Source organism: Pararge aegeria, chromosome 19, assembly GCF_905163445.1.
Source record: "Pararge aegeria chromosome 19, ilParAegt1.1, whole genome shotgun sequence".
NCBI lineage: Eukaryota > Metazoa > Arthropoda > Insecta > Lepidoptera > Nymphalidae > Pararge > Pararge aegeria.
The window spans coordinates 17,013,848-17,033,226 of record NC_053198.1 but is presented as its reverse complement, the minus strand read 5'-3'; the positions used below and the strand labels follow the sequence as shown (position 1 = coordinate 17,033,226).

At 38.7% G+C, this 19,379-nt stretch overlaps 1 pseudogene; it reads left to right on the top strand.

The window, feature by feature from the left end:
* Positions 1 to 1,124: 1,124 nt before the first annotated feature.
* LOC120632209 lies at positions 1,125 to 19,379 on the top strand (annotated as a pseudogene).

The following is a 19,379-nucleotide window of genomic DNA, read 5'->3' as shown; positions in this document are numbered from 1 at the left end:
TACTAAATTATGACGCTAGGAGTTATTATTATTTAAAAATGTAGTGAAACTAAAGTTTTGATTCTATACCAGCTGAATAAAGGTTTAGGTCAACAGTACAATCAGCTGTATCAATATTCAATACTCATCGATAAGGCTTATTAACCTCTGATCCATTTTCAAAAACCTAAATGTCAGTTTCAAACAGTTCAAATTTGGAAGCCGTCCTTTTTTTTTAAATTTTAGATTTACGACACTTTTGGGGGAAATGCGTATAAAAATATCCATTCCACCTTTCATGTTTCCGTAAACGGCATTGGCTTTCTAAATAATTTATCTTTATCATAGTGCTAATTATAGAAGTATAAGTCTACAATGAAATTCACAAATCCAATTGATAAAATAGCTTTCTTGTTTCTTTATGAACATAAAATAACCTAGTCATTACACAAAACACTGTACTTATTTGTTATAAAATCCAGAAAACCCTCAGCTCCACACGCCGTCACGGTGGGAAATAAATGGCGCGCTGACACAGATTCAAACAAGCATTATTTTATATTTCCTAACCTTCACTTACAAATTGGAAAAATCCAATATAAGGACTGGGTTAAAATACAAAGATTTTATTTATACTATTGAAAAATGTAAGTTGTAGTTTTTTTACGATTTATTTTAGGCCCAATTCTATTTTTAATACAGACAATTAATGTGGGTCTTTAGTCTGTGTATTAACCGTTCATCTTAACTTGACTTGTGAATTGATTGGCAGTACTAACGGCTGATAAATTGTGTGTTACAAAAATATAAATGTTTGTTTGGATTTTTTTAAATAATATGGTTCGTTTTACGTTTCGTACCTTGTATAAAGGTACTTATATAATCACCTTTGGGATGGAAAAAAGAAACCCACACGATCAGTACATAGTAGTATAATTACTAGATCTTCATCATTATTTCCTTCTTCTTCTTCTTCTTTTGATTTATGGCTTTTCTTAGTGCCTAAACAGCACAATGTACTTAGCCAGTGTCAAGTAGCTTGGAAAAAGCACATTATTATTTCCAACAGCACCAACTTTCCGAGAGCTGTGACAGCTGTCAGTATGACTATTTTTTTTTTTTTTTTTTTTAGTCTGTAATGTGTGTCTAGCAAGACGTGTGCTTTTGCAGGCCGTTCTTTCTGAAATTCTGAATGATTCGGAAAAATGGCAGATTCTGAGGTAATTTCAAAACCATTACAAGATTTATCATAACAAGGTGTAGCCGAATATTAACCAGATGCGTTTATTGCCAGGTCTTGAAGATATTGAAGGATATTCCATTTAAAATTCAGACCGCAAGTTTGAAAGGAAGACGTGAACTAATTGAAGAAATTCGGAATGTTTTATCAACTCCAGGTCAGTGCGGTCTGCGAAACAGTGTAAAGATAAACAAATAAACAACCGTCAGTGTGTGGAGTTTCAGCTAGCCCGGCAGGCTAGCTGTATTGATTTTATTGAATATTTGTATGGGAATGTCATCCATCGCAAGTGCATGCATTGATCCGGAATATTTTGATCCACTGCGCATGTCTGTACTTACCGGCACGCCTATTGATTTGTACTTGCTTTGTAACGTTTTTTAATACATCTTCTTAATTTACTTAAATTTTTTTTAATAACCTTTTTCAATCATAAAAAATTTCTATCTAATATTTTTTAAAACTTTTATCAGAGTCAATCCTACATAAGAATATTGCTCCCTACTTTCGCCAAACATTGTGCTTGATAAAGTTTGAAATTATCTTGTTTGTCTGCTGACTTGATTGAAACACAATGAAGTCACCGCTCACAATATCTTAATTTTCTGTAGTAGAAATCTAAGAAAGCAATTGTAATATATTCTATAAAGAGCTGATAAACCAATGACAATTATGAACCATGTAATGACTGCTGTAGATTTAACAATACCTGTATTAGATTTTTGTTGCTGATAATTCTTTTGCTAAACTTATTTCAACACTTTATCTTTTTAATTGTCCTATATGCAGGGTTCTTTTTAGTATGTTTCTGTTAAATTGCAGATTTACAGGGTACACCTATTAAGATAAACTTTAAAGCAAAACCTTTTATCTAAATACAAAACTACATCGTTATCTTTCTGAGATACATAAAATATATTTTTATTTATACAAAAATTGTTGTTTAAATATATTAGATATGTATATAATAATGGTTTTAATGCATTTGTAAAGGTATAAGTGAACCAGCAGTACGGTATGTGTGCAGAGTGTTGTTATTGACACTAAACCGGTATCGAGACTCCACTTCTCAGTCCTATGTGAAAGGCTTACTTGCCTACCTGTCAACACAGCACAAAGAATGGACTCTGAAAAGCCTGTTGCCTGCACTACTCGAGGTTTCTGAACAACTAAAGAATATTGCACCATCGTAAGTTTTGTTGTGGAATTCCCTGTGAAGTTTTATGAAATTGTGTTTTATTTGAAAACTTACTTTGTTACCGTGCAACAATTCTAAGGTTTCTTTTGTTGGTTTGCCAAGGAAAAACACTAGTCAAACAGGATTGTATGCACTGCGCTGGAGCACAGTACTGGTGGATGGAGCCCTAAAGGACTCTGAGGATGCACTGGACTATAACACACTAGTATTGGCCCAGGCCAATCTGCTCGCAGTTGTCACTGCTTATGGGGATAAGAAGAAAAATGAAAAGGGATACTCATTGGTAATATTTTTTTACAAAAATTTACTTGCTTGTCTTAATATTTAGTCAAGATCTTCATTGCTATGGAAAGTTTATTGACTTGTCTGTTATTTGTAAATAATCGTGTATTTTGTAAGTGACACATAGCATATTTTGTACTTTCAGTTTGTAGTTTAAGTAACTGTTAGTTCTTGTTCTAAAGAAGAAGAACTGGTAGTTACCTACTTGTGTTAAATCTTGAGATGTATGTGTCAATATATTTTGATCAATTATTATTTGAGCCTAGGAGCATAACTTTTTGCTATTACCCTGGTTATCTGTCACACCATTTTACCTTAAATATAAACTTTGTTGATAGAAACAAAGGTTTCTCAACTTTTCATAATTTTTTCTTGGATGAACACCTAGAAAATATTATCAGGTGATAGATTTTAGTGGTGCTTTTTTAATATTCTAGTTGCACAATTTATGGAGGGCAATGGGTAGTGAGAGGCTGTCCAAATGGATGAATGTGTTGCTGTCACAACCATCTGACTCCGGCCCTCAAGTCTGTGTTGGTTTCTGTGCAAACTGTCGCCATGTCAAAAATACTAGTGACGAAGCTCTTATCGCAGCACATAAGGTATGCAAATCTCTTTAATTGATCAACAGTAATTTGCCATTTAGCGAGATTATATTAATTTTACCAAGTATACATTATTTAAGTATTACTTTAGTAGGCAATCCTTCTGAAAGTTTGGAATTTCACTAGATTTTTTTATTCTGTTATTATTTTTGGGGATGTTTTCACCTGCTGCAAGTCAGCCCTATCCTAACCTGATAGCACATCAATAAAGAAGAGATATAGTTATTATATGCCTTTGATCTCAACCTAAATGTATATGTTCTAGACAGTGTTGTGACAGTGTATAGTATAAAGACATATTTGGGTACTTACTACTTAGGCTAATAAGGTCCCTAACTACTGAGACCAGGTGTAGATGCCTTATTTAGACCTCTATACAAGTATTATTACCACAGTTAAAAATCAGTGTATTATTTGTTCAATAAAGATTGATTTTGTGATTTTAAAAGTTTATAATACAACAGTTTATTATGCTGAGCTGAATAATTGAAAGCGAATGGCATATATAGATTTGATTTATAATAATGTGCTCTGAAATATTTTAAAAATAAACATTTTTAGTGTTGCTGTAGTTTTTGAAAAGATTTATACCCAAGCGTTTTGATCTTTCATTCTGAATTTGTTTTTGCAAACATTTATATACTATGTTGCCTATGCAGAACTTTATGTTAGTTGACTATATTTTACAGTCCACATTATGAGATACAGACTAGATAATGATAAACATGTACCCGTCATTTTACCTTATACTTGAGGTCCACCTTATATCCCAGTTAAATATGTTTGCAGCATCCATTCATCTATTCCTCGCTACTGCAGTTTATTATTTGGCGCAACTTTATGATGTATTAAAGATAAGATCCAGTTGCTGTATCAATCTAACAAATTAATTTACTTACATTTATTTCCAGGCAAAAATGACTGTTGGTGTGGTGCTTGAGAATTTGGATGTTTATGTGGATGGTGTAGCCATTGATATTGGCAAGAGTCTGATTGGTGGGTCTTTTTTATTCTATTGAAATTATTTTTCAATTAATTTATATATTATATAAGCAAAAGTGTTCGCTTGTTTGTTTGTCTGTCCTCACTTTACTAGGGTGTAATTACTACTACTAAGCAAATTCAAAATTCAAATTCAAAATTTCTTTATTCATGTAGGCCTATCACAGGCACTTATGAAGCGTTCATACATATTTGTTTACATAATTGTAACGGGATGGTGATAACTTCGTTCGCCAACTTAAATCTAAAGCTACGAGGGTTCCAAACGCGCCCTGGTCTAAGAAGAGCCCACAACAAACTTAGCCAAGTGCCAAGCCAAGCCACCAGTCTACTTGATTTTTAGCCATATAATAACATCCCAGGAAAACAAACTGTTCCCACAGTATTTGTCTCACTACAGTGTACAAGTTTTTAATTTAATGTACACATCAAAAGAATATTTGGCAACATCGCCTATATACAGGGCAACAGTTCACAGGGCATGCAAGGAACACGTCCTGCAACATGCCGTCCAGTGTCCAGTGGCGTGCATAGAGGGTATACAGATGGAATAAAATGAAGAAAATCTCCAGTAAGAGTTACAAACACTTAAGGGTAGGCTTTTTAAAACTCTTACAATGCCCATCCTTAAGTTGTTACAACTCATACTGGATATTTTCTTCATTTTATATTACCTGCATACCCTGTGCATACCATCTATTCACGCCACTGCCTGCGTCCATCATTACTCTGGCGACCACGCAGGCATGGCGATAGTACCAGTCCGAGCTCTGTCACAAATAGCTCTCCGACTTGTCCGCAGTGAGCCCGCGCGCACGCAGTGAGCCCGCGCGCACGCAGTGAGCCCGCGCGCACGCAGTGAGCCCGCGCGCACGCAGTGAGCCCGCGCGCACGCAGTGAGCCCGCGCGCACGCAGTGAGCCCGCGCGCACGCAGTGAGCCCGCGCGCACGCAGTGAGCCCGCGCGCACGCAGTGAGCCCGCGCGTACGCAGTGAGCCCGCGCACACGCAGTGAGCCCGCGCGCACGCTGCTGGCGCCGCCGGCAAGCTCACCAAGCGAGGACAAGATCGCCGTGCTGCCCGTGAGTCACAGTGTTGATAACCTTCTTCATCCAGAACAATATGGCTAAACTTATAAAACACGTTTATGATGCGTGGAAAAGTTCGCAGAATTCCATTGGTGCTTTTGTGGTATATCCGAAGCAATCTCAATCTATAAACTGTACAATTTAAAAAAGTGTTTGTAAAGTATTTTCAGTTGTTAACCCTATAGAATGTTATGAGTCTTGGTGGTAATTAAAATATTGATTGTATTTGATAAAGTGTATAACTTCCAGGGTGTGGGCACAGCGAAGCGACAACGGCAAGCGAGCTAGCAGTGTTGCCGGAGGACAGGCTCAAACTGTTTGATGAAGTCGTTACACAGACTGGCCGTGTGCTTGATAGCGAGTCACATGAACGGACAATATGCGTTGCTTTAGAGGCTCTGAACAGTTGGATTCAAAGCCTGGACACTCCATTACCCGAGAAAATCCTGCAGATATATAAGGTATGTATTTAAATATGTTATCCGATTTATCTGAATGTGATAAAAAGCTTTTCTCTGTCATACATTTAGTGTTCATTTAGGCCTTTTTTAGAATACAAACACCATAATGTTCCTAGACCAGAAATTTGGATTCACTGTAATCCTGCAGGAACTACAATTTTAGTATTTAAAACGATCATAGGCACTCAATGAAAGTGTTGTTGATGCTAAGTGGCTTTGTGAAAGTGCACAGAAGCGAAGGTCTTTATAACATGTTACAAGACTTAAATACTGGAAGGACATATGGGATATTGAATTATTTTTAACGTGCCTTATTATTATTATATATGTAATACAGTAAGTCTGTAATTTTGCTGCGTAAGATGTTTGGTAAAATTAGTTTCACTATCGCAATACGCATGTAAGTGTAATCTGCACCGTCTATTTTTTTTAATTCATTTCGCCACACGTTAGTCCTTGACTGCTCACCTGGTACGACAGTACAGTTGTGTAAAACTCAACGGTTTTTACGCCTAATCATACTGGAACGCTTTATCGCTTGTCTTCCACCAGACCAGACAAACCCGAAATTGTCCCAGCAGTTATTTTCTTATAAGACCATTTCGCCAGTGGGATCGTCGCATCCTATATCTTCTCTTCCCTGTCATCTTTTCTTGGCTGCTGCGAGTAGGTTGGGTAGGAAGCTTTTTTTTATTTTCCACTACAAGTTAACCCTTCACTGCAATCTTACCTGTTGGCAATGGCCTGCACAGGGCCTTCGACCAGGATATGCATAAAGCAGGAATATGGCATAAAATGGAAAATTTCCTCTCTAATATGTGTTATAAAACATAATTTGGGTAGGCAGTGCTTACGTGCATGTATGAAGTGCACGCCACTGCCTGGTGGTAGGTGATGATGCAGTCTTAATATGGTAGCGGGCTAACCTGTTAGGGAGTATGGTAGTCATACCCCAAATCGGTATCCACTAGACAACGTACCGGAACACTAAATCGCTTTGCGGCAAGTCTTTGTCGGCAAATTCTCAAATAATAAATTCCCAAATTGCCTCTGGCGTGAATCGGACCCGGGACGCCGTCGTTCCGCCTGGGGGACTACCATACTACCTAACAGGTAATCGGTTTCTATGTAACATCTATATATATCATATACTTCACTGCAATAAGGTCTAAAATGCTTGCAGAAAGGTCTGTCAGCCAAGAGCACGACGCAGACAGTTGGCATAGCGTACACCTCGTTAATATCGCGAGCTCTGCGCCGCGGGCCCGCTGCTGGCCGCGGCCGACAAAGCCGCGCAGCAACCGTTGCAGGTGAGCTCATACAAATGGGGTGCTCATTGGACAAAATGAATTATGACCAACATTTTTATTTAATGACTTTCATGAAAATTGCACAAGCATGGTTGGCGTTTGCGTTTGGCGATGGTTTTTCACTCACCATCAGGTGGGCCATCTGCTTAGTCCATCTATTGTTTACTCTTTAAAATAACAAATAAATCTTTTCAAATCATTTCCGTGTATCTAAATTTTGAAATTATCAAATTTCCTTTCCTAATGTAATTGTTTGTAAAGATGTATAATGTTTAATATTGGATGGCGAAACGTAATAAAAGTACCTAATCCCGCTATCATTACTCTCCCGCAGCATTTGATAGTGAGCGAGGGTATATGCGCGATGGCGGCGCTGGCGCAACTGGACACAGAACAAGAACTGCCCACTTGTGGGACTGCGTGGACGGCGCTCACTCACCATCAAAAGCATGTGCTGCTTCACGACAGAGTGCTCGCCGCGGCACCCGATGACGGTACCTATCATTTTTTTTTAAATCAAGTTAGTGTGCACTACACAGGACTAGTAATCAGAGACTATACATACAGGTACATTTGATAAAAGCAAGCAAAAAATTACAAGAGTTAATTACCTTAGTTCTGAGATTGCATCTCAGAATTAATGGAATCGTTGATTTGACATCGCACATTGTTAACTTAGAAAATATAGCAAATTCAAAAATGTTTTATTCATGTGTAGACTTTATCGCAGGCACTTATGAAGCGTTCATACATATAACACTAATGTTAAGTGATGGTGATAACTGCATTCGTTAACTTAAAACTAGGAGGGTTCCAAACGCGCCCTGGTCTAAGAAGAGCCCACAACAAACTTAGCCAGGTTCGTTTTTGTTATGAACTGTTTCGCTATGAATTCATACCCAAGTTTTTTTTACCGTACATGTAATTCTTAATATTATAATAGGATTTTTGTATAAGCTTACGTTTTTTATAAACTTTGAACTCGTTGAGAGACATCTTAAGGATTTCATCTGGTAATTTGTTATAAAATGATATACAATTACCCTTGAATTGCTAATGAAGTTTATGCAGCCTAGTAAACTGCACTACAAGGTTATTTTTACTTCTGATATTAATACTTTTACAGTCCACTTTCTTTTTAAGTTTTGATATATTTTTGTGTACATAAATTAAAATTTCAAATATAAATTGATTATAGCTTACTTTAGATGATCTGTGTGGTGTGGTGTACGAAGATTAACGTAACTATTATAAAGTACGCCGTATACATTTTTTCACAGATTTCAACAAATTTACATACAAGTTAAATACGAGTAGATGTCATTTTGACTGAATTTTAAAAAACAGGAAACTTTTACTCAACTGATACTCGGTTTAGAAAAAGTTAGATTTTATAACATTAGCAAGGGTTAATTAGGTAATATTTAGCCATTCCCGAAAACGTTGATTTTTGGCAGTGAAAGAATTTTCATTTCGTATTCTAAACAAACAATGTACGGTACATGATAAATATAAACAACACTAGTGGCGGTCGACAGTGGCGGACAAGTGTAGAGAAGTTTAGCCCTTTATTTCTTACCTTTTTTTGTGTATAAAATGGCATCACCATTCTACAATTTATATAATGTTTACGTAAAGTCTTATGTAAAAAGTGAAAGTGTGAACCAAATTCAACGTAACACTATTCTCAACATACTATTCTCAACATAAACTAAACCACCCAAATAACTTATTATTTATTTAGTCTTTGGACACGAAAAATTTTATTATCGTGTCCCAAAAATTGGTTTGACGTCTGGTGACCCAAGAGCTGGCGCTTATTTAGCGCCAGCATTTTGGGTTACATGCCCATAAGTGAACAGTTAGACGGCTTATATTTTTTGTAATTATTAATGTTTGTTTGTAATTATTATTACGTGTTTTCTTATTGTATTTATATTTAGGCCAACTTGAAATAAATAATGAATATGGAAATAAATGTACCTATCCGTGTCTTCGAACCATTTTAGAACTGGTATTGGAATACTCAAACGCATACAACATGCGCGTCACATCAATGAACGCAACTCAGGATAAGACAAAAGTGTCAATAAACTTTATGTTCATGGTCCTCTGTAGTGGGCAGACTACTTGTTTAATGCATAACATTTTCTAAATATAATTAGGTCACATTGCACATACTAATCAAATTAATTTGGTTTTATATTGCTGCTTGTTCCTACAAAATTTCATTTTAGTTTGATGTTAACTAACAAATAACTATTTCAATAGACAACTTTTGAAACCTTTTAACAGTATGAATAATCCTATGGCGAAATAATGGTACTCGTAACTGGCGTGAAAAACCAAATTTAAACAAAAAAACCTTATGCTACTTTTTTTTCCAGATACCCCACTTTTTAATAACTTTACACAAATTTGGTCACTGAACCGTTTTGGGTAGCAGGGTCATATTTGCTAAGTGTGAAACGAAAAAGTAAAATTCTTTCAAAAAAATACCATCTAACGACACGTAAAATCTGAAATATAATCATAGATAACAAAGGTTGTCTATTAAAATGGCTGGATTAGTGAATTAAATTGGAAATGTTTAAAAACTTTAGTTCTTTGTTCATTTGCTGTTAAGGTTGCACTATATCATTTACCCCTTTATAGTCCTAACACAGGTCGGGTCGTTATGCAGAACCGTTTTGGAAAAGTACGAGAGTGTTGCCACTGACAAAAATTCACCTGTGTTGAAGGCATTTATACTAGTTCTTCTGTCTCCTGCGAAGTCGGTCCGGACTGCTGGCATAGAGGAAGTGAAAGCGTTACTTGCCAGAGAAGATCGAGCCATATTAGCGAGAAACTTAGTGCAAAAGTTGAATGAAGTGTTGGAGGAAGGAATCCTTCCTTTTTCAAATTCACTGTGAAAGAGAAGACCCCTCCTGAAGACAAAGTGGATGTAACGGGAAAGATGATTTTGGATTGCGTTCAAGCTCTCTGTTCATATAAAGGTGAGACACTTTTGTTTACATAAAAAAAACCTCTGGAAATTATTTCTCAAAGGTGTTGCTTTTGATATAAAATATCACCTTTAGTTGTGTATCAAAATTGATATTTGTGTATCGTTATTAGTTCGTTAAACTCCATGATTTTATTAGTTTAGTAGTCAATTAATGTTTTGAATTGTTTATGGTCTATAATGTATTGCTTTTTCTTTTGCTTCTGGTCTAATTTTTTAGCAAGCATTTATTTCAAATTTTTTTGGCAATTTCGCAATCGTAGGCGCAGATTGTGAACTCAGCCCTTAACAAAACTACACCTAGATTAAAATCTCGCTTTTAATCTCGGAACAATGCTTCTATGTGATAGATCTTAAACGCATTTTTGTTATTCCCTCTTCAAAGTAAACTATTACAAACCTATTTTTGTTTTTTTTTTTATTATTCCAATACAAGTTAGCCCTTGACTGCAATCTCACCTGGTAGTGCTACATGATGCAGTCTAAGATGGTAGCGGGCTAACCTGTTAGGGGAGTATGGTAGTCCCTAACAGGTTAGCCCCTAATCGGTTTCCACGCGGCAACGTACCGGAACACTAAATCGCTTTGCGGCTCGTCTTTGTCGGTAGGGTGGTAACAAGCCAAGGCAAATTCTGAAATAATAAATTCCCAAATTGTCTCTGGCGTGAATCGGACCCGGGCCGCTCGTCGTTCCGCCTGGAGGTCGTCAAATTTGGAATTTGGTATCGTAAGTCCTAAATTTTTTTTTAAGAATCATTTTTCTCATTTTTATCCATGTAGGGACTAGAGATACAGAAAAGAGAAGCAAGGTCCTAAATAAACTGCCTTCCAACCAATTAATGACTGCTGAACACTGCACTTGTAGGTTACAAAGTGGAGGACGCTGAGAGATTAGCCTTGAAGGCTCTACCATCTACCCACAATCCCTTAGTAGAGGCCATGAACAACAACTCCTGGATGAAGTTGGTCGCCTACCTAGGCCTGGATGCTGGCCGCCTCGTGAACAGATATCTCACCCAGCTAAAGCAGCAGTACATCGCCGTACAATGCCTTTTTTTTGTAGCTTTAGCTCTTTGACTTCTTGTAAGACGTAAGCGAGCTAGCTACCTATTGCTGTAGCTATTTAGAGTGCATAGCATATTCCGATTATAGACTAACATAATAATCTACTGCCGTCTACCGACTGAGAGATATTGTATAAATACAGTCGAGTAATTATAATGTATCATGCACGTTTTCACAAATCGATTTTCAGTAGGCAACTTATATAACCTAACTTGTTGTTGTTGTGTTTTGTTTTTGTATAATCATATTTTTCAATTTTCATATTTGAATTAAGATTATATAAAAAAAAAAAATATCTTCTTTTAATTCAGGCGATTTTTTCGTTGGTAATGGTATACGATTTTTTCGTTGGCAATGGTATACGATTTTTTCGTTGGTAATGGTACACTAACAAAGGCCTCTAGTTTAACGCTACGCGTCACAAGCATGTCAAGGTCATCGGTGACGCGAAGCCATAAGATTACCAAAAGAAGGTTTTAATTCGAGATTAACTCCGACCCTGCTTTCTGAGTCCAAGGTTGTGGCTTCGATTCCCACAACTTGAAAATGTTTGTGTGAATGATTTTCAGTGCCTGGGTGCTTATCTGTATATTATAAGAATTTATGTGTATTATAATAATAAAAAAAATATTCATCAGCATCGCATACTTTGGGGCTAGATGGCGATGTGTGTATTTTCGTAGTATATTTACTTATTTACTAGCTGTTGCCCGCGACTTCGTCTGCGTTTGATTTTGTTTTTTGATGTGGCGTTCAATTTATTTGTAGTCCTAAAAAAAAATTAGTATTCAGTATCGCTAAGCCTTAAATGAGGGGTTCGCTGCTGAACGCTGACCTCTATCTCCAACCACATTCAGATCTACACAAAGTTTGGGCGAAATTAAACACATATTATAACCTATATAGTACAAAAATAATTATTTAAATCGGTTATAATTTGTCGGAGTTATTGTGGAAAATCGTCAAACACTTTCATTCCCTCTCCCAAAGGAACCGAGCTTAATGTCGGGATAAAAAGTATCCTATAATACTTCTAACACTTTCAAGAATATGTGTACAAAGTTAGAAAATCAATAAACAAAACAATCCACACTAATATCACTTTCACAAAAAAGAAAAATAAAACTCGTCGAGCCAGTTTCTTTACCCCACCTAGAACTAGAACAAATTATGATATAAAATCCCTGACCTCCGTCAAATTTTATAATAGAATAACCAACAATTTTAAATAAAATAACTAAAACTATAAAAAATGTAAACTTATTCAATGTATTCAAAACTAAATTAGCTTCTTATATATTAAGTAATACAAATAAATTTAATGACGAATACATTGAATGAGTAGATAATAGTAAAATTGAATTTAGTTTAAACTAATGGTGAAGTGTATTAATTTATTATAGAAAATCAAGTTTCCTATGTTAGTGACTTGGGTCTTTTTATGGGAAAATATGTCTTTAAACCTAACCTAAACCTAAGTTTCATGAGGATCGGTTGAGTAGCGTGAAAGCGTAACAAACAAACTTACATTGACATTTATGAGTAGGGATGTTTGTAACCAGAGCGTTGTGGTTCCAGACGGCGCGCCTCGTGGTGGCGACGCTGGTGCGCTGCGGGCCGGCCGGCCGAGCGTGGTGCCCGGGTAAGCGTGCACACCTCTCTAGCAGTAGTAGAGCTGTTTCAATATCATTTAGTATACTTATTACATTTATTTTATTTATTGTAACTAGCGCACCCAGCCCGCTTCGGCGGCTAGATTTTGCTTTGTTTTATTTAAACAATAAACTTACATCATGATTTTTTTTATTTAAGTCTCATAATATATTAAAACATTTATTTCTCTCCGTATTCATTCTCTTCTATACACCTATGTACACCCAACAATAGAATATCATCATACTAAATAAAAGCTGTATTTCACAGTTCAAAAATGTAGAGGTGTGCTCCGATCGTCACCAAACTTTACAGGATTACTCGCCAGGTCAATCCGGAGATTCCCTGAAAGTTTGATTGAAATCGGTCCAGCCGTTTCGGAGCCTATACGGAACATACCCACACACTTTCTCTTTTATATATATAGATTGACAGACCATTTTATTAATAATTGACAGATCATGCAGATCATGCAATGACCACCTGCAGGGCTAGCACAGGCAGGAAACAAAAATAAAATTATTATTAAGGGGTCCACCTACTAAAGCACGGGGGTATAGGAAAAGTTTACCCCCGTTTATTATTAAACACATGTTATTTGGATATTATTTCCACAGTGCTCTGAGAGTATATAAAGCTGTGGGAGATAATTGTCTCCTGCCCATAATAGGCGTGCTGATGGCAAGTGGAAAACCGTCGCCTCTAAACAGAGCGACACTTCACAGGGCATGCAAGGAGCACGTCCTGCAACATGCCGTCATGTGTCCATCAATTTTAGAGATCAGACCGGAACACAACATTGCAACAGTGTTGCTTAGCGGCATGTTGATACAGCATTGTATATGTATCTTTAACCTAATGATGGTGATGAAAGGTTATCTATCTATAATAGTAGTGTGGGGGGGGGGGGGGGGGGGGATTTTTTGAAGGTTTGCATGCCTTATCTCGAAGTGTTGTTTGTCGCAGCATCGAGGAGAACAAGGAGATGAATTTGAAGCGCGAGAGCAAGGCGTACAGCTACAAGGAGCAGCTGGAGGAGTTGCAGCTCCGGCGCGAGATCGACGAGAAGCGACGCAAGGAGGGCAAGATTAAAGAGGTTTGTATTACGCCTAGCCTTTAAACGGTACGGGTCGCTACTCACTATTGCGCCAAAAACTAAACCGATAGGTCGTATCCATATCCGGCTCGAAGGACCAAAAGGATGTTTGTTACGAGTGTTGTGGTGTGATGATAAATAAGGGAGATTGCTGATGGGCTGAATTTCCATTTATAATGATATTTAAATGATATAATGATATTGACCACGCGTCGAGTGGCACGACCATTGTGTAATCTGCTGACGATGCAGTGTGTGTTCGGAGTGGCCCGAACTAGTCTAGAATTGAGCAAGTATTGATTAAATTAATTCTTACCTCACAAGTGGTTAGCTTCGCACACCTTGCTGACCGCGCTGCGGTCGCCGCTGGCCGCGCTGCGGTCGCCGCTGGCCGCGCCGCGCGTCGCGCCCGCGTTCATGCGGCTGCGGTTGGCGCTCATGCCGCACCACCCGCTACTGGCCGACCACGTGGCGAGGACGACGCTCCGGTGCGTGCTACTGCGGTTTCAATCAATAGGCCAACTTGCCAACCCAATTGTAACCTACTTTTAAACTCACTAACGAAAAAAATGAATTGCGCTACTGATCGGCATAGCAATTATGTATAAGCATGCATGTGTATTATGTACATGCACATCGCGTGATGATTAAATATCTATATGATGATGATAAATCATCTTGATGATGATAATTATCAGGCCACTACAGCGCACGCGTCTATTTTCAAAGTTAGAAAGATTTAGGCCTTAGTCCACCACGCTGGCCAAGTGCGGATTGGTGATCTTCACACATCTTCTAGATCATTATGGAACACTTTGAGGCATGCATGTTTCCTCACGATGTTTTACTTCACAGTTAAAGCTAGTCATATTTAATTCTCAAAACACATATGCCTTGGAAAAGTTAGAGTTGCGTGTTAGGGGTCAAATTAGTCCCCCGAAAGTGAAGCCGAAATCCCACCCATAAGATAGTCTCTTAAAACATTATTAAGGTCTGATAATGCGTCAATAAATAACCCCATTGTATGGTGCAGGTTGTCCAAGCCGCAATGTGACCTGGAATCCAGCTGGGAGGAGGAAGACCTAACAAAGGCGACCATTCGCACCATCAACTTGGTGTACGCCGAGACCGCCACCGTCGGCAAGGACGCCGGTGACAACCCGCACAGGGTGAGCCATCTCACTGCGCCAGGGTTCTGCTACGTGTTCCCATTGCTCAAACAAGGTAACTTTTCAGCAATGGCTCTTTGTAACTGAGCTGTCCGACTGGAGAGACCGGACTTCTTTACCCTTAGCTTAAAATGTAAGCAATTGTAGAGTCGTTTACGAGCGTCAATCGTAGTGGGTACAAATAAAAATAAACCCTAGACAAAATCATTGTCACTTTACACCTTACATTTTATGCATACTTATGAATTTACTAGCCGTTTATAACGGTTTTTCCCATTTCCCGTGGGATTCTTTTTTTTTTCTAGGATAATTTTGTAATAACGCTACTGGTTGCTTAGATCGGGCGTGAAGGAAGGACAAACACACTTCCGCATTTGTAATTTTAATTCGGATAGTAAGGGACCTAACAGGGGCCCAAGTGTAAGATTTTCTAACTTCTTTTACATATTCGATCGGGTGTACGTTAAATACGCTTCACATGATATTAATGAAATCAATTGTTGTCATCCTTTGATTACCGCGTAAGAAGTACAATAACCTTGCAGGATTAACGAGCAGCACGGCGCGCGGCAACGAGGCGATGATGGTGAACGGGCTGGCCGTCATATCGCAGCACGCGGCGCTGCGCGGACAAACGCAGGACTTGTTCGCGCCCGACCAGCTGCACCCACAGCTGTTCCCCATCGACCAGATGTTCCGCCTGCTAATCGATCTCATCGGTAACTGCTTATTTATCGTGTAAAAAGTTATCCACAAAAAATTAAATATAAAAAAATATAATTTGACGGCCGATTGGCGCAGTTTGCAGCGACCCTGCTTTCTGAGTCCAAGGCTGTGGGTTCGATTCCCACAACTGGAAAATGTTTGTGTGATGAGCACGAATGTATTTCAGTGGCTGGGTGTTTATATGTATATTATAAGTATTTATGTATTATATTCATAAAAATATTCAATAGCTATCTTAGTACCCATAACACAAGCTACGCTTACTTTGGGGTTAGATGGCGATGTGTGTATTGTCGTAGAATATTTATTAAATATGTGTGGTACGCCACAATCCAACGCCTTTGAACATAAGAGAACACTCGGATGCTTAAGTTGTCGTCTTCAATGATATAAATGTTTAAGTAAAGTAATGCGTTCGTAGTGTGCGATGTCAGAGTCAAAAAGAGCGCGTTATTGGTGGATGATTAAGCATAGAAACATTGTAGCGAGCGCCTCAGAAGCTTTAGCTAGCGCCACCCAGCATCCAATCGGTAAACAACCACCTGAACCTTGTAAATGTTAAGCCAAAAAAAAGCCCCTCGACGGCACCCAGTCTATTTTGTGGCCCACCCCTCCTGTAAATGTGGATATTTTTTTACGAATAGTAATAATATTTCATAAATATAGAGACTTTGCGAGGAAGTTTCACTCGGTTACTCTAGCTCATCTGTACCTCTTTCTTCTATGGGCCTTCTGATTTCCTGAGATGAATCTCTCAGCGAGCTCGTTTGCAAGTCTGGCAACTGTCGCGGGTGATGGCCATCGAGTCCCGCGCGGTGCTGCCGTACCTCGTGCCGGTGCTGACGGGCAGCGGCGGGCGTCCGCTGGTGCGTGCCATAGCTTAGCTCCAAATATGTGAGCCCGCACGGGACGCCTGGCAAATGTGAAACATCGCAATTATTTGGTACAAGTAATAGCCACAGAAGTACAGATTATGACAGGAACTAAATATGTCATTTAAAAAAAATACAATATTACCAATTATTTGCAGAAAATGATGACAGTTTATTAAATAAACATTTATTTTCTTCATATACACAAAATGTATGCTCATGGCATCGCGGCGCCATGTCTGACACGCTATTACCTAAAGACTACGTTTAGTACAAATATTCCATCATATAGCGTGGCGAAGGGTCGCCACGGCCACACAAACAATCAGGTTTAAACATTGCCTATATAGTTTCACATAAAAAAGTAGCTTTTCTTTAAACGTGCAGATTTTTTGTCTCATGGCTAAAGGAAACGAACATCAGGAAGGAGAAGGGCCTACCCTCTCATTATAATTCATTATTAGCGTAATGGTCGCCAAGCGGCCGGTTGCATGAATAATAAAAGCCGTTACAGATATTGTCGCTTGCAGCATAATCGACACGCTGATGGACTGCGAGCGCACGGGCGGCGGCGAGGCGGGCGCGCTGCTGTGCGGCTTGCTGCTGCCGACGGCGCGGGAGGCGCTGTCGGCGCTCACCAGGAAGTGAGGCAGGCGGTGCGGTACGCGGCTGCAGATCTCAAGGGCGAACCGTTGCCAGGATTTTGCTTACCTAAGGTACTACTCGTGAACACTATTTTGGAACAATATATAAATTATATTATACATACTCATTATAATATAAAAAATATAATATTCTATTATATTTTTTATATTATAATGAGTATGTATATGAAGGAAATATATTTTATTTTGTTTATTATTATTATTTATTTATTTTAGTAATTAATGTTTATTATTTAGGTATTATTTTGTGTACACCCTAAACCTGTAGGTTGCCTGGTAGGCTGGCAGAGATCGCTTTTAAGTGATAAGGCCGCCTATTGTACCTTTTCTTCTTTATTTTATTTGTGTATTTTATTTTTGCTGCAGGGCATCGCACCAATTCTGCCATTGTTCCGAGAAGCTATTCTCAACGGTCTACCGGAAGAGAAAGAGAACGCAGCGCTCATGTTGGGCGAAATTATCAAACTGACGACCGCGGCCGCCATACAACCGTCCGTGGTTCACATCACCGGGCCACTGATCAGAATCCTCGGAGACAGGTTTAACTCGAGCGTCAAAGCTGCAGTTTTGGAGACACTGGCTTTACTCCTGTCAAAGGTATGTCTTCGTCTTGACGTTTGAGCAATAATTTAAACTACAACCTCCATGGGAATTTCTAATAACTTTAATACAGAATCATGTCCATACTTAGTTGTCCATGTTGTTCCTATCCTAAGTTGTTGGTTAGTCGAGCCTCTCCTTGGGGCTTTTAGTCTATTTCAATAGATGATTGTTAATTTATGCATCACTCATTTGGTTCCAGGTTGGAGTGATGCTCAAACAGTTCCTGCCGCAACTCCAGACCACATTCGTCAAAGGCCTCAGCGATGCCAACCGCCCCGTCCGCATCAAAGCTGGCCTCGCGCTCTCACAACTCGTCCTCATCCACACGCGTGCTGACCCCCTGTTCCTTGAAGTTCACAATGGAGTCAAAAATGCAGATGACTTGAGTGTCAAAGGTATTTAAAGTTTTAATGATATGAAGGATTGACTTTCTTGGCGTTGGAACTTTTGTCTTATCTTTACCCAATTTGATATTTTTACTGCCTAGATCTTTCTTCTAAATCGAATTATTAGTTTTAAAAATGATAAAAGGAGCCATCTTATGTATTAAATAATGTATTTCTATTTTGCCCATTACTTTGTCTTTATGAAATTCTGGTCAATATGTATCATACGTTTTTACTAAAACCGATTTACATCAAATTTAACAAATAAAATAAGATGCTTAAGATGATGAATGGTTTTTTTTTTCTAGAAACAATGCTGCAAGCATTGCGAAGTGTAATAACAAATGGAGGAGACAAGATGTCAGAACAGCTCGCCCTCACAGTCCTAGCCATGTTAACGTGCCCAGCCTTGCTCGCGCACCCGGAAGATCCGCCTCGGAGCGGAGCCGGCGGGTGCCTCGGGGCTCTACTACACTGTCTGCCGACGGCGCACAGAGACGCAGCGCTACTGCACCATGTACTGGCAGCGGGAACCCCACGTCACAGTCCACACAAGCAAACGAAGACTGGTTACTGACCCATGGACGCTCGTGCGCTCTATTCGTTGCGTTAAAAGAAACCCCGGATCAAATATACCAGGATCATTTCGAAGAGAAAATTGATAAAGCCTTGTTAGGATACTTGAGCAGTGATAAAATACCTATCGTTTGTAATGGTATTCGGGGAATAGGATACCTGATATGCCATTTACTAAAAAAAGACAAACCCGTTCCTCCAAATATACTATCACAATTCGTTAGGGTGAGTTGATTTTTATTTACCTTTTGTGGATAAAATTTCAAAACGCATTCGACGTAAGAGCCTAACTCTCAAAAAGTGAAATGAATGAGTTGAGCTGCCCAGCTTGTTGCCATGTATAAATGTTAGACAGCCGATTGGCGCAGTGGGCAGCGACCCTGCTTTCTAAGTCCAAGGC